Source organism: Rosa chinensis, chromosome 3, assembly GCF_002994745.2.
Source record: "Rosa chinensis cultivar Old Blush chromosome 3, RchiOBHm-V2, whole genome shotgun sequence".
NCBI lineage: Eukaryota > Viridiplantae > Streptophyta > Magnoliopsida > Rosales > Rosaceae > Rosa > Rosa chinensis.
In genome coordinates, this window is record NC_037090.1 from 19937505 (window position 1) to 19960002 (window position 22498).

Below are 22498 nucleotides of genomic sequence, written 5' to 3' on the forward strand. Positions count from 1 at the left end.
AGGGGATGATGGATAGTTTGTCCAACATGTATAAGAAACCAAATGTCGTTCAACAGTTGTACTTGATGAGACGGCTATTTACTCTAAAGATGGGTAAGGGTATATCTGTTCGCTAGCAAGTTGGGATAGTTGGTGATATTATCGAGCAACTAGCATCGGTGGATATTAAATTTGACGAACACATCAAAGCTTTGGTGTTGTTGACTTTCATGCCTTTGGATTGGGATGTGAATGTGAACTTGATTTGTAGTGGAGCTGGGACTACGAAGAAGCTGAAGTTTAATGATGTGTGTGACATTCTTCTGAATGAGGAGAAGCGAAGACAGAATAACCTTGAAGATCCTTCAAGTTCTGCGCTCTCTATAGAAAATAGAGGTAGAACGTTCAACAAGAACTCAAACAACAATCGTGGAAGGTCTAAGTCTAGGGCACCGGGAAAAGGCAGAAGCGTGTCCAAGTCAGGAAAGTAGTCTGATGGGTGTTGGCATTGTGGGAAGTCTGGATATGTCAAGAGATACTATAACCAGTGGAAGGATACATTGAAGAAGGCAAACACAATTAAGTTTGATTCGGATGTACTTGTACTAAGCGTTACTGAAACACCATTAGAGTCATGGATCGTAGACTCTGGAGCGTCTTTTAACTCAACTTCACAACAAGAGCTCATGGTGAATTACCAACGTGGTAATTTTGGCAAAGTGTTTCTTGTTAATGGTGAAGCCTTGGAGATTGTGGGAAAGGGTGATCAGAGGATTTTGCTGACAAATAGTGGAACATGGACCTTGACTAATGTTAGACACATACCGCAGTTGAAGAGGAATTTGATCTCTGTGGGTAAGTTGGATGATGAAGGATGTCGCACTACCTTTGAGAAAGGTACGTGCAAGGTGTGTAAAGGAGCTATGGTGTTAGCTCGTGGAATCAAGATAGGGACACTCTATACGACCTTGAATATTGTTGCCATTATTGAGAACAATGAAGTCACTGCGATCGTTGAGAAAAATGAAGATGCATACTTATGGCATCGTAGATTTGGGCATATCAGCGAGAAAGGTATGGGCGTACTTCAGTCGAGGGGTAAAGTATATGGTGTGGACTCAGTGAAGATTGGGCTTTGTGAAGACTGTATATTTGGGAAGCAAAAGGTTGTTTGTTTCTCAAAGGGTGGCAAGGCGCCAAAAGATACAAAACTAGAGTTGGTTCATACTGACGTGTGGCATCGTTAGGTGGCTCAAATTACCATGCGACTTATATTGACGACTCCATAAGGGAAGTATGGGTTTATTTCTTGAAAAATAAATGGGAAGTATTTGATACTTTCAAGAAGTGGAAGGCGATCGTAGAGAATGAGACTGGGTCAAAGATCAAATGTCTAAGGTCGAATAATAGAGGTGAATACTGTGGTAACGATTTCAAAGAGTATTGTGCAGAGAATGAGATTAGGATGGATAAGACAATTCCGAGAATTCCATAGCAAAATGGAGTGGCTGAACGCATTAATAGGAATTTGAATGAGTGCGCAAGGAGTACGAGGATACACGCGGGATTGCCAGACATGTTTTGGGCTGATGCGGTTAATAATGCTGCTTACTTAATTAAACGTGGCCCATCAGTACCATTGAATCATCTCCTACCTGAGGAAAAATGGAGTGGAAAAGAGATAGGCCTATCGCATTTAAGAGTGTTTGGTTGAGTGGCATATGTTCACATTGAGGCTGGAGTGAGAAGCAAGTTGGATCCTAAGTCTCAAAAGTACATATTCATTGGCTATGGTGATGACGAGCTTGGCTATAGGTTTTGGGATATGCAGAATAAGAAAGTGGTAAGGAGTGGGAATGTCATCTTTAATGAAGAGGTGATGTACAAGAATAGGCAAGCAGCAGAGCCTAAAAGTCATGTAAGAAAAGATAGGCAGTTTGCAAGATTGGAAGAATTGTCCAATGAAGATGTGTCTAAGGGAAATCATGGGGAGGAATGACAACAACAAGAGGCTCCTGAGGTCGCACAACCTAAAAAACAAGTTCCTAGTGATGAGCAAGTGACACATCCTTTTGTGCGAAGAATATCATCAAGAAGTACTAAAGGAATACCAACTGATAGATACTCACCTTATGCTAATTATTTGCTGTTAACTGACTATGGTGAACCCGTGAGTTATGATGAGGCAATACAACATGAAGATTCTGCTAAGTGGTAGGGTACCATGCAAGATGAGATGGACTCTCTCATGTCCAACAATACTTGGGAGTTAGCTAAGTTACCAACAGGCAAGAAAGGATTGCATAACAAGTGGATTTACAAGATTAAGCAAGAAGTTGATGGGAGCAAACGTTATAAGGCAAGGTTGGTTGTGAAAGGTTTTCAGCAAAGGGAGGGAATTGATTTTGATGAGATCTTTTCGCCGGTTGTGAAACATAGCACAATCCAGGTCGTGCTTGGTTTAGTGTAGGGGTCATCATGGGCTGGGCTAGGGCTAGCCCTACCCTAAATTTTAGGGCTTAGGATCGGGCCGGGGCTTAAATATGCTAACCCTTAACCGCCTGAAAAGCTCGATTCGTTAGGGCCGAAGGGGCCGGGTAGGGCCGGCCTTCCGAATAGGGCCGAAATGGGCCTTATTTTGTATAACAAAACATACATATATATATATATATATATATATATATTTCCACAAAATGTGGCTCAATGATTATATAAGTAATACAAGACTCATTGTTTTTTGTTGATTATATTTAATACACACACACACACACATATATAGAAATTAACTTCTAACATTTATTAATTTAGTTAAGGTGATTATAGTCAATTAACTATCTCTCTAAATCTACCAATATTAATTGTTGTGTAACAAGGAAAATAATAGTTAAAGAAAACAAAGCCTATGTAATAGAAAATAATAAAAATAATATATAAATTTTAGGGATGGGCCGGGTAGGGCTTTTAGGGCAGGGTCGGGCTTGGCCCTTACGGGCTCAATTGGACCAGGCCGTAGGGTAGGGTCGGGCTTCATTTGCATGACCCTTACCCTACCCTATTTGAGAAAAGGTAGGGCCGGCCCGCCCTAATGTAAGGGTCGGGTCGGGCTTAGGGTCGAAGGGCTAAATGATGAGGCCTAGTTTAGTGAAAGCTAAAGGTCTGTATTTGGAGCAGCTAGACGTCAAAACTGCTTTTCTTCATGGTGATTTGAAGGAGGTCATATACATGAAGCAAACATAAGGTTTTATAGCACCTAGTAAGGAGGACTTGGTATGCAAACTGCAAAAGAGTCTGTATGGCTTGAAACAAGCCCCAAGACAATGGAACAAGAAATTTGATGCTTTCATGTATGGGAGTGGCTAACACACTATGCCAAAATCCTTATAACACTACACTTTTTAGACAACGAAAAAAAAATTCCATCGTGTGATCATTGAAACTGCTTCACACAACAGGTTTAATGAGATTTAGTTGTATAAGGAGGTCATAAATCAATTTTTTTTTTGGTCCAAGATTATTGTACAATAGTTATAAGGACTTGTCTGTTGTCTGAATGAAAAAAAAAAAACAAAAAATTCCCACTCAACTTGCTCAAATTCGGGTCAAAATTTTGACTCACCTTGCATAACAGTATAGCTGTATATGTTGTATGAGAGTAAGTTGCAAAATAACATACAACACATTTTTTTGTTTCTGTTATGCAAGTTTGGAAGAAAATCAGATGTACCCCAAAATGTGAGTGAGTAGCCCCAAAACGACCAATTTTTGGGTGAAATGGTGGTACATAATTGTAAGTTCCTACAACAGAATGACCTATTTTTGTTGTGTGAATGTGAGATGGCAATCCTAGGCGGGAGAAATGAGTTTGTGTTTCATACTAGGCGGGAGATTTGCTTGTTGGGTCCTTAAGCTGAAGTTTCAAGTGTAGACTATCAGACAACCAAAATTCATTTATGTATTGTCTGAATTGATTATACAAAGTAAAAAACTAAACTTTATGCGCTTTTGTCTACCGCTTCAACAAACTTAATGCACATTATCTCCCACTTAGCCTTTTTTAACACTTAGCTGGTATTCGAGAAAAACAGCAAAACTCATCTTCTTCTTCTCAAAGCACATTGAATCGAACCCATCTTCTTCTCCAAACCCATCTTCTTCTCAAAACTCATCTTCTCAAAACACCGTCTTCTGAAAATACTCGATATATACCTACAGTTCGATCTACTCAATTTGGGTTTTCAATTTAGGGATTTGAAGGATGGAAGAGGAAAAGGTAGGGAGTTTATCCAGTACAATAATCGATAAATCTGGAGGACGAAGAGGAGGAGGAAGAAGCTAAAAAGACCCAACAACAACAACAACAACAACAACGAGGTTACTAGGAATAACAGCAGAAGATCATCATCCAAATCCTCTGGCCTTTGATTGTCGAGGGCGGTCTTTTATCTTATTGGTCTTTACCTCAAACCCCAATCACAGGTCTCTGCTTTATTCCTATAATTCATCATTAACACATAGTCCTCGGCACCCAGCTCCTCGCCCAAGCCAAATCTGTCACCTCCAATTCTCCACCACCTCTCTCTCCAAGCAAGCTCTCGACGAAGCCGAGAAGGCCATCGCACTCCATCCGCAAGAGGCTGCTGCTCACATCCATAAAGCCTTAGCTTTCGACTCTCAGGGGCTTCAAGACCTCCTTGCTCGATGTCATCGACATTACATTCTTCAAGTGGACGGAGATTAGGATGTCCATGAACCCTAACAGACACCAAGGAGATTAGGAGTTCTATGAGAAAAGCAGATGATAGAGGAGGTCAAGAAGGCTTACAAGGAGGCTTTGAAGCTTTATCTAAGAATGACAACCAGTCCCCCAAGGCCACATGAATGGTATCAAGAAGCCCTAGAGGCACCGCCACACTTTCACCAACAGGGTAAGCTTCGTTTTCTCTTTCTGGTTCTTCAATTAATTGTTGTTGGTTTCCTTATATGGATTGTTTGCTTCTGAATGTGATGGAGTCCGGTAGAGCTTGTGGATTGCCTTCTGCCTCAACTACTTGTTTTTGGCCTCCTCTGTAAGCTCTCATTCTCACTCTTAAATTTGAATTTCCTTTGCATATTTTGGTTTTTACATATAATTCCTTGAATTCACGCGATTAATATTCACTAGTTATTTTCTCTAATTCAAGCCTGAAATGGGTCTTACTTGTTGAAGATGTTATGGTTCTTTTACTCGATGTATCAAGTTTTGAATATAAATTGCTTTACCTTTCTATTGGGTTGTTTGGAATTCATGAAAAGGAATGATCAAAAACTGTTTAACTGAAAGCAACTTACTTTGATTAGTTGCATATAGGAAGAATAAAGATTTGAGATACGCAATTTTTTTATCTATTCCTTTTCATGCTTACTCTAAAAATTGAAATGAGATATATGTTTTGATCATGGTGTCACTGAAAAATATAGTAAATATTGGATTAATTTGACTCGATTTTATGTTGACAGTGGCTTCATATTTGTTTTTGTTGAGATTAGCAGAAAGGGATCAAATATGTGCCATATAGCTTCATTGTTGTTCCTCTGATTTGCAAAGAAAGAGGTTTGACATGCTGAATAAAAGGCAATAAGGCTTTGCCACTTTTGAAAGAAGCTCTCGAAAATGTTCATGCTAAACTAGGTATGAAGAAATGCTCCTTTTATTTCCAGATACGTTAAACTGAGCATGTTTGATATGTTAAACAAGTCAATACTTGCTAATACCTTGAAGTATTTATAAACATAAATGGTGGTTTGTGATGATGTAGGGTCTAATGTACCAACTAAGCAAAGGTGGTGCCTTCAGCCATGGTCATGGAATCTCACACAAGTAAAGCTTTTATCAATTTGTTTGCTCTGGTTTTACTTTTGTAGAGTTTTATATTCCAGTGATAGGCATGTCGTAATCCCAACTTTATCCAATTTCAATTTTTATTCATACTAACAATGATGATGATTGCATGTTATTTGTAGTCCCATGGAATCAAATGAGAACACATAGAACCTTCAACTGCCATGGAGATGCAAATATGGAAGTTACGATCATCCATAGTATAGCACACATACATGTCAATCATACTGTCATATTGAGATGCTTTATAGATAAGGGGTCTGGGGGACTTTATCCTCTGTCAGGTATCGAAGTGAAGTTCAACGGAACAAGAGAACTAAATATGATACAGCAAACTATATGGATAACGATTGTGCTTTAAAAGGTATCATTCCTGAAGAGTAACTAAATTGTGGCTTATGTTAAATTAATAATATTTTTTAGAATTAATTTCAATTTACCCCCCTGAGGTTTGGGGGTGTCATCATTTCACCCCCTGTACTTTCAATTTTGAATTTTTACCCCCTAAACTTTCCAATTTCAATCAACCGTGTCCAATTTCTACTATTCCGTCCAAATTGGACGTTAAGTTTGACTTTTTGAGGGCTAAAATGGTCATTTCAACATAAAAAATTTTAAAAAAATTAAAAATTAAAAAAATAATTTATTTAATTTTTTCTGTTTTTTTTTTTTTTTTTTTCTGTTTCTTCATTTTTTTTTATTAATTTATTTATTTTGTCTTCAACCTATACACCACAAGTTATAATAAGTTTATAAAAACAAAAAAAATATTATACGTGGTTGAAAGCCGCTCACTGGTCTATGATATTTGTGATATATCTCTGATAAAGTGAAGAATTTTAGGATATATCCCCAATAAAGTGAAGAAATATTTGTAAAAAATAATTTTACACTTTATCTGTAAATAAATATCTGTATATCCCCAATAAAGTGAAGAAATATCTGTGTAAAATCATTTTTGGTCTACGATATTTGTGATATATCTCCAATAAATTGAAGAATTTTATGATATCCCCAATAAAGTGAAGAAATATCTGTAAAAAATGATTCTACACTAAATATCTGTATATCCCCAATAAAGTAAAGAAATATCTGTGTAAAATCATTTTTTACAGATATTTATTTACAGATAAAGTGTAAAATTATTTTTTTCAGATATTTCTTCACTTTATTGGGGATATATCCTAAATTCTTCACTTTATCGGAGATATGTCACAAATATCGTAGACCAGCGAGCGGCTTTCAACTACCTAGAGTATTTTTTTTGTTTTCATAAACCTATTATAACTTGTGGTGTATAGGTTAAAGACAAAATAAAATAATAAAATAATAAATAAAACGAAGAAACAGAAAAAAAAAAAAAACAAAAAAAACAAAAAAAAAACGAAGAAACAAAAAAAAAATAAAAGCAAAGAAACGAAAAAAAAAAAAAACTAAAAAACAGAAAAAAATAAATTTTTTTATGTTGAAATGACCATTTTAGCCCTCAAAAGTCAAACTTAACGTCCAATTTGGATGGAATAGTAGAAATTGGACACGGCTGATTGAAATTGGAAAGTTTAGGGGGTAAAAATTCAAAATTGAAAGTACAGGGGGTGAAATGATGACACCCCCAAACCTCAGGGGGGTAAACTGAAATTAATCCTATTTTTTAATATTTGTCATCTTTCTTTAAAATAGTGTTATTTCTTTAAAATTCTGGTTTATATGAATAGGATATACTCATTAGGTAGTGAATGCTTTCTCATTTTCTTTAATTATATGTCTTTAATGCTTTCTCATTACATCTGGTTTATAAGACCATGTGTTGCATAAACAAAAAGTAATATAGAACTCAAATCCTAAGCTTGTCCCTTAAGTAGGATACATGTATTTAAAATGTGGCTAGTCACATGTCGTTCCTTGTTTTACTCTTGTTAGAATGCTATAGGTAGTTGTAGAAAGCTTGGTTATGAATGTATGATAGAATGGGGTACTTTATTTCAGAGATGCTCTGACTTATTTTTGTCAAATAGATGGGCAGCAAAGGTACTTGTGAATAGCAAAAAAGCTTGTGATCATGGGCGAAAGGTGGGAGGATGCATTATATATTTTTTTTCTTTTGAGGTATTCGCATTATTTTTTTCTTTTGATTTACTAGCATTTGTACATAGTTGCAAAAAAATCTAGAAACAAACAAAAAATGACTCTGCCCTGCTTATATGTTTTGCATTGTAAACTCTTCATACAAGAAGATGCATTTTCACTCAATTAAGTACTTGCAAGAAATTTGTTACTGCTTTCTAAAATCAATTGGTTTCAACATAAACAGAGAATTACAGCAGTTATAAGGAAAACAAAAGACCTTTCAATTGGATGAGAATTCAATTTAAAGCTATTTCTCTATACTTGCTAGATTTAACATGAAAAGAATATTACTTTGTCAAAGCTGCTGGTGTGCTTCAATTCAAAGCTATCTATGTACTTGCTAGATTTTTCTAGAGACATCTAATGTTGTGCATAGCATTAGCTTTACTATGCAATCACAACTATTGTATGGGATCAGTGGTTATTGTAATCCATGTGCCTCAAGAGCATAATCTGAGTTCTGTATAGAAAATATGAATTATTGTGACTCAGCCAGGTTTCTGACTTCATACTCTGGTTTTTCATAAAACTTTTCATGAACCAACCTATGAACAACAATTAAAGAATTTTTGTTGTTACTTTGATAGTTCATTTTTCTATCTATAAACAATTGTTTTCCTTCATAGTTACCAGATATTAGACTCTCCCAAACATTTCTTTGTAAAAGAAAAATCAATTGGAATTGTCTTCTAACTCTTTTGCCTAAGTAGGTAATTAAGTGTTCAAGCTTTTGTCTAACAATCACAATTCCTTGTGTTACATTCTTGATATCAGTGAATTCTCCCTTGTAAACCTAAATTCGCAGAACTGCTTATGTTAATTTCTGTATATCAATGAATTTTCCCATTGTAAATAAAAGTTAGCATGGAAGTCAATCATTTGTAGTAAGCTCTAATGAGTTAGAAATAGTTGCAAAAGTACTAGTCTGAATGTACTTTCTCCTCTCCAACTCCAACTTTCTCTAAAAGGCCATTCTCATGTACTTTATCAAGCTTTAGAATTTCAAAAATGCATATAAGGATTTATAACTATATAAGACATCATAGATTTGTATAACTGCTTGTTAAGAGGACCTTATATCTGTAGCTCTTACTTTTATGTCATCATACAATATACATATTATTAACATGCAAACTAAGAGAAGAGGTAGAAATCTATCAAGCACAGAATAGTTATTGCTATTCCAGTTCCTCTGTCTTATTTGAGATTATTGTCCAGTTTGCTGGCTCATATATGAAATTGAAAGTATCTTCTTTGAGAAAGCATATAAACTCCACTGAAGGGTATGTTATGTCCTTACTTTTGTTATACTTATTATTATCTATGTTTGCTATGCGAAGAGGGGAAGGGAGAAGATGGTGAGTATTTAAAATACTTAGCTTATACAATCATCAGTATTACTTATCTATGTTTGTCTTCTTGCACTTGTAGTAATAAATATAGGGCTTCAAATACAAATGGAGATAAAAGAATCTTGCAAACGATTAGCTGTAAGACCTCTTCATTTATACTTGCTACTTATGTTTGAAAATGCTTGATATTTTACTGGGGTCTGGGCATTGTGTGAATGTACGTCTTTGATTGCAGTTAAACACTCATATTGGATAAAGAACTTGAGTCTGGAGAACCTATTAAAGAAATTCAGAGATGCTTTTTAAGTTTCACGTCAATACAATTACTTTTTATTTGTTCTTCTTGTCGGGACTGAAGAAGCATTCCTTAGCTTCTTCTTCTTTTTTTTCTTTTTTTTTTTGCTTGGCCTGAGCTTCTTTGAATCTGAAATATGTCTCAAGTCATTGTGCTGCTAGTTCAAACTTCTATAGGCTTCTATAGGCTAATAGTTATATATATGAATCTTATTATGCTAGTTACTTGTTACTGCAATCGTTGAATGATACCAGTTTTAAATTATTATACTCATCTTATCTATTTGCATGTCTTATGGTTTCTGATGACTATAGACATATATTTTGTACCGGCCATAAAATGTCTTTGCTGCACTCTCTAAACAAAGGTTATGGTGCTAGAGAATGATCAATTACCCAAAATATCATATGTACATGAGTGCCACCTGAATAAAGTGTTAGGCTTATACTGCTAGAGAATGATCAATTACCCAAATTATCTTATATTGCTTTATGATAATTTGATTTTCTTGATTTATGTACTGAATAAAGTGTTATTAATATCAAGTACTGTTTTGTAGCCTTCAAAGCTCTAGGAAAGCTGATCCTTGAAGTTGGGTTTACGGTGGCATTTCACTGTGATAGATATGGTAAAGTCTTCTGTGTTAAGGTTGTTAAGGTGTTATAGTTTATACTTCAATGGATCAGAACTGTAATGACTTTTAGGTCCCATTCTATAAACCGTTGCCAGCACTTTTCTGCATAGGCAGTTTCTGACTTTATACTCTTATTGGTAATGGTTGGCTTTGTTTACTCCAGAATAAATTGATTTGTCACTAAAAACTACTCTTCCTATATATTTTGCAGACAACATTGGAAGACAGAATGCTTTGGAACAATATGTGTATCAACCTTGGATGTTCAAGTAGGTAGGGCATATATGTATTAGAATGCTTTTCTAGTTTTAATGTTGAATGATTGGGAAATGCTCCATTTTAACATTTGAGGCATATGGAATGGAATGGATTGGATTACTCATTAATTTGATGGCTTGTAATGTGTTTTCTTTCCAATTGTTCACTGTTCATTAGGTAAAATGGCACTATATATGCACAAAATATAGCGAAAATGGCACTATTGCACTATCGTACAATAGTTTTACAATGTAGCAAATGCAATCATTCATACCACACATCGATTTTTAACAAAGCAGTGTCTTCTAATTTATACTTACACAATAGAAACAATGGAACTCTGTTATTCTTAAAGTTAATCAGACAACCGAAGCAATTGAACTCAGTTGTCCAAAGTTAAATCATACAACAGATATAGTCCAAAAACTGAAGTTTGAAAATCAATCAAACAACATACAAAATAAAAGTATGTTGTCTAACAAGCTTAACATACAATAGCTTGAAAACAAGCACTGTTGTCTGAAGGCAGCGCCGCAACTACTGCGCAGCTGCACCTGGCATCTATCGAGTCATCTGCCGAGCTATCAGACAACAATTTTAACACATACCCATCGTCTGTGTGTTTCTCAGACAACTGTGTTCCACCGTTGTCTGAATTTTCATCAGACAACGGCTCGGTCTACAACGGTGGGTCTCCTTATTACACAATGTTTTTCTACCGTCGTCTGATAACATTTTTGGCATAGTGACAAGATGTCAATCGGCTCACTGTTGTTACTTCAAGAGGTTTGAAAAATTGTATATCATTCTTTTACTGTATCTGGATGATATGTTGATAGTTGGGGAAGGCTTCAATGAGATTGAGAAGTTGAAGAGAGAGATGTTAAACCAGTTCATGATGAAGGATTTGGGTGAGGCGAAGAAAATCTTAGGGATAAAGATTATCCGTGATAAAGTGGCTGGTACTCTTAAGCTTTCACAAGCGGAGTATGTTGAGAATGTGCTTAGGCGATTCAATATGGATGAATTGAAAGCTGTAGGAACACCGTTGGCAGCTCACTTTAAATTGTCCAAGGAACAATCACCCAAGAGCGAAAAAGAGAAAGAATATATGAAGAAATACCTTGTGCATCGGCAGTTGGATGCTTAATGTATGCTATGGTGTGTGCTAGACCCGATATTGCTCATGCAGTTGGAGTTGTGAGTAGGTACACGAGTAATCTAGGAAAGCAACATTGGGAGGCTGTGAAGTGGATCATGAGGTATCTTCGGGGTACTACTGATATGTCTCTTTGTTTCAAGAGAGGTAGTGCTGAACTACGAGGGTATGTTGATGCAGACTTGGCAGGAGATCATGATACATGTCGGAGTACTACTGGTTATGTCTATACTGTGGGTGGTGCTACAGTATCTTGGGTCTCAAATTTACAAGGGCAAGTGGCCTTGTCTACAATGGAATCCGAGTATGTAGTAGTCTCAAAGGCTGGTAAGGAGATAAAAGGTCTGTTGGAGGAATTGGGTAAAAAGCAAGAGAATTGTGCGTTGCACAGTGACAGTCAAACTGTAATTCACTTGGCAAAGAACCCTGCTTTTCATTAAAGGACTAAACACATTCCTTTAAAGTATCACTACATATGATGGCTCGTGGAGATGAAGTGCTGCAATTGTTAAAGATTCAAGAAAGTGAGAATCATGTTGATATGTTGACTAAATCTGTGCCAATAAGTAAGCTAAAGCTGTGCTTGGCTTCAATTGGTCTCCATGTTTGAAGAAGGAGATGTTGGCTGTGATGATGGGTTTTGTGTTGCTATGTTTGAAGAATATTGAAGAATGTTAGCTACTGGAGTAATCGGCTCCAAGTGGAAGATTATTAGGTGTGTGGATCCGATTCCACATAGGATAAAGATTTGTTAATCCTTGACCAAAGACGAGTTTTGATTGTTTCCTACCTGCTTACATAATCCTACAAGTGAGGTCTTGCGAGTTGGTGAGAACTTCTTGTGAGAGATTCTTGTATTCTTGTTCGTGTATTCTTCTTCTTCTATAGTGAAACTCAAGCAGCCCGGGGACGTAGGCAAAGATTTTTGTTGAACCCAAGGTTCTAAAAAACCCTAGGAGCTAGTCGGGCGGTGACCCTAGGCATAGGGGCCTAGGCGAGTGCCTAGGAGGGAACTAAGCGGTTTATATTTTATATTTTATTTTTATTTCTATAACATATAATTATATAAATAAAAATATAAGATATAGATAATGTTTGAAAATAGAAAGAATGGCATGGACAAAGACGTCAATTGAGCAATAAGTTCAGGTTGGGCCTCCACCTAGTTTGTTTATTGATATTTTTCTCCTAAAAAAAATAATAATAATAAAAAAATCTCAACTTGTGTCTTCGGCTTAATTCCAACTTCTCCCACTAAAGTACTAATTAAACCAAACCAACTACCTCTCTCTCTTTCTCTCTCTCTCTCACTCTCTCTCTCTTCCATTCTCTGCGTCAAAACCCAAGGCAAGGCCACCACAAATCTGAGACCTCCAAGATCGCCACGTACCTCAACCTAATTTCCAACCTTTAACAATAAGCTATTACTCTCTTTCTCTGTTTCGTTGCCCAGAAAATGTGGTCAAGAAAACTGGGGATTATAGTAAAGATTGGAGCTTTCGCTTTTCTTGAACCAAAGATCAAAATCCCATGTTATCTCTGCACCCAAATAGATGATTTTGATTTTGAATTGTGATTTGTGTGCTTAGAATATGGATTTTTCAGTTCTTGGTTGTCGGTGAACTAAGAGAATGTGAGTAGAGAATCGTTGATTTGACGAATGCATAAGGATAAAAAATATAAAAAATAAAAAAAAATTCAAGCGCCCAACCTACTCCGCTTAAGCCGCCTAACCTCCGCCTAGCTCACTTAGGCGGAAGCCTAAAAGGCCAGCACCTAATACCTTCGCCTAGGCCAAAATCGGAACGGTACACCTACGACTAGAGCCTAGGCGTAGCCCTGGCGGCCGTCCAGGCCGATTTTTAGAACCTTGGCTGAACCTCATTAACAAGTTTGTTTTCTCGCTCGTTTATCTATATTGTTTTGCACTTGTCTGCTTCCGCAATAGGAATTCTAGGTCGAATCCCCAACACCTACTATTGTAGCCAACACAAGCTAGAGCAAGATCCGGCCAGTATTCAGGAGACTGCCTTCTCTCTGCTACATGCTGACCCGACAAAACCTAGAACGAAGAGCTAACAACCATACCATTATTGATCACCGGTAACAATTCACATGAGTATAAAACCACTATGATTGTTTAGAACAACCAAATTGAACTCAGGACCATCCATCATTAGGCAGAGTAGCAAATCGTTAATGAAGGTAGGGGTGGGTTCGGTTCCGAGCCTAAACCGAAAACCGAACCGAATTTAGGCTCGGTGCGGTTTTTGTGTTTTGAGAAGTTGACACCGAAAACCGAACCGAACCGTACCGAAAACCGAACCGACCCGAACGGTTCGGTTCGGCCCAGTTTCGGTTTTTTTTTTTGAAATTTTTTTTACAGACTTCTACTTTCTTAAAATAAAAATAATTTAATAATTGTGTTTTTTTTTCTAGGTCTTTTTTATAGTTCATTCTCTCTTTTTGCTAGCCTTTTGGGCCCTTCCTCACCAAAAAATAAAACTATGCATCAAACACATTGGTGTAGACTCGAGAGATTCAAGTTCATCTACTTACAAAAATTACTCCGGAAACTAGGGAATTAGGAATCAAGGCCATTGGAGCCTTTTCGATATAACAAATAAAATAAAAGAGCAACCCATTAACCAATAACCACCCACACAAGCAAAAGACATGAAAAACAAAAACAAAAAAGAGAATGTTGTCTCAAAACTGATGCTTGTAATCTCTGCCATAGCTCCTGCATACATTTCAGATCACACAAACTGAGTCAGTCTCTAAATCCAAATCAATATAAAACGCCACAGTCAATCTTTGTCCTATGTTTCTGATAAATAAAAAATATAATAACTTTCTTTGCTTGAAATGGGAAGTGACATGAATTGGTGTTAATAGCTAGCTATAGGGCTTAATTAAAAAGGAAGTCTCATCATATATAATCATCAAATTTATACACATCTATCAACTTATATGTAGACTTTTAGAGTAACAAACCTGCAAATGACTAGCTACGTTCTCCCTAGTTTCATGAACTCGAGGATTCTCCCTAGGCACAGCCTCTATATGGAAAGCCAAAGGTAAACAATAGTTATTAGTAGACCAAAAATTAGTCAGACAGCGAAATATATAATATAATTAAACTTACTATCCAAGCCTGTATGTCTGATGTCCAAGCCTATTAATGTAAACATGGCACAGGCAGACTGAGGAATCAATACATATTCTACTATCAGATCATATCAATGGTCATATCAGATAGTATTATCTCAAATTACCCCTTAACTCCACCTTATGCCTCAAAATCAGTAAGACTTGGTAGTGAGAATAATCTCAATTATAGAATACATGCCCCACATGAAAACAACACCAAAACGCAAAACTAATTCAATAATTTTGATATGTTTACCAGTTAAAGCATGTCTTATTAAACAGACCAGATTACATAGTGGTTATTCAAATTCCTAAGCTTGCAGATTAGAGACCTAGCTATAACAAAGTATATGATTTAAGTCATCATCCCAGCTAAAATATAACATATTGAACAGAGAAACCATCAATGTTTTAAAGTAATGAACATATATTACTTATAAACGCATATTGTACCTGCAGTAATTAATATTGTTTGATCAGCACCACCATCCAGTTCACTACTTTGCATCCTTGAAATTATAGCATCTGCCTAACAAAAAAAGGCCACGAACAACACACAGTCACACACTGTCATTCAAGTTTGAACTTTGAACCATAAATCAAAACACCCAGACAGTGAAATAATATGAAAATAAATATCAAACATCGTCATCATCCTTCTGCGCACTGTGTCAATTGGGTATGAAGCCAATCCAGGTCCAATCGTAATTCACCATCCCAGCAAAAACTAGCAAAGAAACTATCCTGTAAAATACCAAGAGAAAAACACATATTACTATCAAGTCATCAACATGCTTTGTTATTGCAATCAAGTCATCAACATGCATGAAAACCAAAATCAAAATCAAAATCTTAACACCCAGAAAATCAAAACCTTAAATTAAATAGAAATTAACAAAAACCACATTAGAATAGCAAAAGGCATCAGAAATACCCATCGATCTAGTCCTTGCGGTGGCGGGGGAGATCGTGCTCATCAGACTTCAACCACCATGGCACCATACTCGGATTTCAAACGAAACCCGATAACCCAGAGAAGAGTACTGATGGAAACAATTACATCACCCGATCTGGACCGTGGCCATCGACCTGGACCTTGGCTATGGAGGAGAAAAGAACACCGAGTCTTCTTCAATCTCTGAAGTCAAAAAAAAGGAAATAAGAAGACAAGATAGCGCTGCTAGTGAGGACTGAGGACTTGAGGAGTTGAGGTCGAGGATTGAGGACACGAAATATGAATCGGGAAAATCAGAATCTCAGATTGGTGAAAATCAAAGACGGAGGAAGGTCCGGCTGAGAGATGTGTGAAGGAAGAAGGTAGAGAAAACGAACTTGAAGCAGTTGACATTTTACGGTCGCGATCCAGCGCCAAGCAAAATGCAGATCCCAAAGAGGCAGTAGAGGGGACAACCGAGACCTTCGCCTGACGGTTTTGGACCGTGAGCTTAACCCAGTCCTTGGCGATCTCGAATTGTCGATGACGAAGAGAAAACTGAGAGGCCAGTGAAGAAAGAGAGGGCGAGAGGAAGAGAGAGAAACTAAAATGAGATAGGGTCGTGGATGTAACGTCCCGTATCTCAATTACCCGTTTACTAGTCATTTGGACGGTAAACGACCTTTATTTTCACTTTTACTATCGTTTCAGTACGTTTAGTGGCCCTAAAAGTCGACTTTTTGTTCGGGTCAAAATTTGAGAAAATTTCCTTTATGAAAGTTGTAGAGGACATTAAACCGAGTGCGTGCATATGTGGTGCGTAAAAATCGGAGTTCGTATGCGAAAGTTATGAGCGAATTAAGGAAGTTACTGTTCATGGTAAATTTATATATATTGAAATTTTACTGTGGTAGGTTTCCAAAACCGGAAACCCACCCTTTCTCTCTCTTTCCCCGATCTCTCCCTTTTTCCTTTTCGGCCTCTATCTTCCTCCTCTCAATTCCCGGCCGTCCGGCCACCTGGGGACGGGTCACCGATCATCACCGGCGCGCCTACTCCCCCTCTTCACGCTAGTACCCGTGAGTCACGCCAATTTGGCCGGAGAAACGAGAATCGACAGCGAGAAGCAAACTGTAGCAGATTGGGGTTTTCCGGCAATTCTTTTGTTTCCGGCCGTCTCCGGCCACCAAACCGGCGTCGAAGGCTCGGTTTTCGACGGAGATCATTTCCCCTAAGGCCTTGCATTCCAATTTGCCGTGTAGAGACAGAATCGACAACCTAGGGTTTGGAATTTCTGGGCTTTCTTCACCGGTTGATTTCGACTGTTTCAAGGTAAAATTAGATTGTGTTGTAGTTGAGAAAAAGATTGGGCGTGTTGAGTAGTTGTTGCTGCCGAAATTTGGTGGCCATCGCCCACGCGCCGTCACTGTAGGTTGCGCGTGGGGGTGCTTTTTAATTTCAATTTTTAGCTTATTAAATTCTATAATTGTTGTAGAGGTTAAATATGTGATTTTGGTTAATTTTGGGAGAAGTTTGACATGGATTATGAATTTCCGAAGTTTGGGAGTTTCGGTTGTTGAATTGTGGGAATCCGACCTTCGGATTTCCCTTGTTCCGATATGGAATACATTAATCGACGGATGGATATTAATGGTGAAGTTTGATTGGGTGTGGAAGAGGATTGGAGAAGTTGAGGTTATGGGTTTTGAGATTAATTATTGATTATCGTAAATATTTATCAAATTGTTATTTACGGATTATAATTGTGTACAGGACGTGATACCGACCTATCGCTCGACGAGGATCCTTACGCTTGGATACCACGTTAGCCGTATATCGTGAGTGGACTTTTGTTTTTAAGTAATTGATGCATGCATTATTTAAAAAAAAAGTATGCTCTATTTATTCATCAATTTACATTTCGAGTATGAGATTATAAATTGATTTCGTATTATCTCATATAAATACTTTGATTATTGATTCGTTTCCGAAATTGCTTTTGATTTATAATTTTAATGGTGAAATTATCTTATTTCCGAGGTGATTTCCGGAATTATTCTCTAATTATATTTTATTTCGATTTGAGACTTTCAAATGAGTTTCAAAATGGGATTTCGATGGAGTTGTATTTCCTCTTTTTATATCGACTTCGGTTTTGGCATTGAGAATGCCTTGTTGATGATTTTGGAAATGGATTTTGTTCCGGTTTACGAATAATATTATTTCTGCCTATTTACTTTGAATTTGAGATGATCTTGGTGTGTGGGACACGTCATGGGAATTCATTTGCAAGAGATGGGGAAGCTTTATGTACTTATGGATTTTTGAGGTTTTCGGATTTTCTTTTGCCATACTTTGGGTGACTTATCATTGCTAGCATTGATTTTCCACCTTTGTGGCGCGGTGATGGGATCACCGTAGCCCTTCCGTCTTTGTGACAATAATTATGTAGCCCGGTATCCTATCGCTACACTTAGTGGCGTAAGGTTATATTACGGGAGTTATGGGAGTATTTTAGCCTGGGAGGCTATCACCCAAGCCTGGGAGGCTCACTTGTATGGCTATCGTCTTCCCCTACTCATTTTACTATTTGTGACTAGCGGGGCTAGTCGGTTTTCTTGAGCGGAACTCCTCTTGTTTTATTTTCATTAATCATTGCATGCATCGGAATTTTTTTTAAAGAAATAAATGTGGGAAAGTATAAAATCCCTTTTGTTTGAAATTGTTTATTTTTGTCCACTCACGCTAACGTTTTTATGTACTTTCCCCTGGGCCCTTCGGTTTCAAATGCCCAGTTCGCAGTGTAGCTGTTCGGCTTTAGGAGTTGAGGCTTAGCACCACCGCTGTCATCTATCCCTCGTAGGTTACTTGCTAACCTACTATGTGTATCGTTGTTCTTTTGGTTCTAAATTGCTCTGATAACCTTGAGTATTTTGTATTATTATTGTAACCTATGACTTGGTTGTAATTTGAGTTAATTGGATAATTTGATACTCTAAATTGTGAAGTTGTGCGGTTTTGGGAGCAGGGTCGCTCCAGGAGTTTTGGAAGGGTTGTTTAGAAGTGAATTTGAAATTCTACAGGTTTTGGGTTGCCCATTTTTAAGGGAGGTTATGCCGAAATTTTTGGTAAACCTTCTTTAAAGGTGGGTCCCGCGGGGCCACTTCGGATTCCAGGGGGTGGACCCTGTCAGTGGAAGTGAGGCAGTGAGAAAGGGAATATAGTTGGTCTCTAACCCTAAAACAAAATGACGTCGTTTTGTCAAAAGTGAACAGTGTTTCGGTTTGGTTCGGTTTTCACTAGACCGAAACCGAAAACCGAACCGAACATAATCGGTTCGGTTCGGTTTTTTTTTTCGGTGCGGTTTTGTTCGGCTTCGGTTAGGGTTTCGGTGCGGTTTTTTTTCGGTTTTCCGTTTCACGAGCCCACCCCTAAATGAAGGGACAAAATCAAGCGATCTGGATCCCATATCCGAGTTCTGACAAACACCTCATCTTGGATTTGTCGAGTTGAGATCAATATTTAATCGAAGCCACCGGAGATGGAGAGGCCATGTGCTGAGAAGACAAATTGTCCAAGTACTGCTGCAATAGGATGCAGCAACCATAATTGCTTGGAGTAGATCGGAGAAATAAGGGAGATGGCGAGACTCATACTCGTGTTGTGAGACAGTTAGAGGTGCCTGAATATCTCCATTTGAGATGGAGGTAGGAGCATAGAAGTTGATAACTAGGGAGAAACCCTAGCAACCGCTACTCAATATTATAGCTCTAAACTCAATATATAAATACATTAATGTAGATAAATTCTATATAACAATAAAACAAATTTATATAGTGATAGACCGACTTCTATTACTGGTTCATGGTTGCATGAAACATATTAGTTTCTCATAAATTCAATGTATATATGCCTTAATGTCCTACAATATAGGTAGATGAAATATACATCTGAGTTTAATCATTTCATCCAAGCCTTAAAATATAGGGTGGTTGGTTCCTAAATTTAAGGACAATAACAACCCTTTGTTTCTTTTTCACTTTCCAGCAAATGAGTTAAGATTCCACCAATCCACCGCATAAAGTTGATCAAACTCAAAGCACTATATAATGTGGTAGCCATTTGATTCAAACTAACAAATGATTTCATAGCAGTTAACCATTTAAAAGCATAGTTAGTGGGAGTCCATTATTGTTTATGGGACTTCAATAATTACACCTCATTTTGTTTTCTTGTTTACCATCCTTTAGTTTGTTTTATTCATCCACCCATTTAGAGAACTAATTGGGTTGACTATTCCACTTCCAAGTTATATTTCAACAGCTAGAATTGTGTACCAACCATATACCAACTAATGTAGGGGAAGAATGTAAGAAAGTATTGGAGGATATATCAGTATTAATTAAGCAAATAATCCTCAAGGTTAAATTTTCAAAAACCCGAATATTACCCTTGATTTATTAAAACGTTTTAACAGAAAAAATTCATACTTCATGGGTAAAGTAGTAAACAATCACCACTATATTGAATGAAAACCAAAAACCGTTCCGTGCTATCCACTAACAACAACCGTCTTGAGTCCCCCTCTCTCTTTACGTTTCTGACTCTCTCACCTTGCACAAACAAAAACAAGAAAGAAGCGTGGAATAATTCTCCTTCTTCACAGATGTGAACTATCACTTGGAATACTTCTTTTTCTTCAGACTTCAATCATTAAGTTTCTCTTGGTTTCTTTTTCTCATTATTTCTATTTAGATTCAGAATTGCTATTGATGTAGTTTTTACCGTCTTTTTTCTTTGGCTTTTAATATTACTTTATCGTGTGAATATTGAATATAAGTTCAGTAAATTATGGCCGCTTGAGTTTCCTAAGATCAACTCTTTGAAGAGGGTTTATGCAACAACAGAAGAGCTGGTAATTGAGAGAATACTAATTACCCTTGATCAAAACAGGGGAGTTGTTGCTTAACATATATGGGACGGTTTCTTAACAGGCATGACTTATTATTGGAAAAAAAAATCTCTTATGAGAGGAAAATTGTAATCTGCAATAGGCAGCAAGTCCACATTGGTGTGCAGAAGAAATCGATCAGCAAGTATATTTATTTTAAAGAGTAAGGTGAATGGCATCTGAATTGCTAAAGGTCACCTGCGATTATTCTGAGGCCAGTCAGCAAGATAGAAAGTTACCCACGAATGGCACTGTTGTATATATCAGCTTTCATGTAACTAAGTCTGTATTTGTTTGTTCGATCTGTATATAGGACTGTTTACATCTTTCAACTGCACATGGAGATCGTTGGCTGGCCTCTTCTACATTGCATATGGCGTATCTGCCAGAATCCTTTTTCCTTAGCTTAAAATTAATTCAGTTTCACTTTTAGAAATTGGTTATAGCTATCAGTCCTCTCTGCTTCACAACTTGATGCAACAATGGTAAGTAAAAAAATAAAAAATAAAAAAATAAAATTCTCCTCCTATTTAGCAAACAAACACAATGAACGCATCGAACAACTCAGTCGATGGTTGGGTTGCTAGCTAGGAAGAATCTCTCTAGAGAGAGAGAGAGATGAATGCAAATGCAATTATCCTATGGTATTTTTAATCAATAGATTACATGATTAGACAAAAGAAAAAATATAATCAACTAACAAGACTCCTGAAGCAAAAATAGAGGGAAAAAAAAGTAGGACCAACATTCTCTACACAAAATAGGGAATACGCAGTGAGGGCGGTATAAAAAAAAATTGTGCAAATAGGGTTTCTCCATTATAACTCAAGAATCTCAAAACTAGGACGAAAATAAATATATATTATAATAATGAAAAATAAAAAAATAATATGCGCACGCATGAAGGCTAGTATTCATAAAGACTAATTTCACCATAATAAAAAATAAGTATATATATATATATATATATATATACAGAACCTCTCCAGAGCGGAGTTCTGCTTTGAAATTACAGAGTGAACTTCGAGTTTTGGGTCCCTTTTAGGTCGCATATCCACATCTCAATCGTTCAGTTTTTAGGTACTAGTGTATAGATCGATCATCTCTGCAAATTTTCAGCCAAATTGATGACCGTTAAGGCATTGATAACTGCCTTAAAGTTAGTACAGTTCAGGTTGAACAGATTCAGTTCATCGATTGGTTTAAGCGAGTTAGATACCTTAACGATCATCAATTTGGCTGAAAATTTGCAGAGATGATCTATACACTAATACCTAAAAACTGAACAGTCGAGATGTGGATATGCGACCCAAAACTCTAAGTTAACTCTGTAATTTTCAAGTGGAACTCCGTTTTGGATATGATCTATATATATATATATATATATATATATGTATAACTTTGCTCAGGTGCGGATATCCGCACCGAAGCAAAAAGGTACGGATTTGCCATTTTTTCCTACTTTTCGATCATATTTTCACATTTTAACCGTTCAATTTCTATTTCCTAATGTATAGATCATCTCTACAAAATTTCAGCCAATTTGGTAATCGTTAAGGTATTCAAAACTGCAATTTACACGAACGGACCGAATCTGTAGAACCGGAACCGTTCGTATTTATAATGGTAAATTGCAGTTTTGGATGCCTTAACGATCACCAAATTGGCTGAAATTTTGCAGAGATGATCTATACATTAGGAACTAAAAACTGAACGATTAAGATATGAAAATATGATCGGACAGTGGAGAAAAACTGGAAATCCGCACCGAAGCAAAA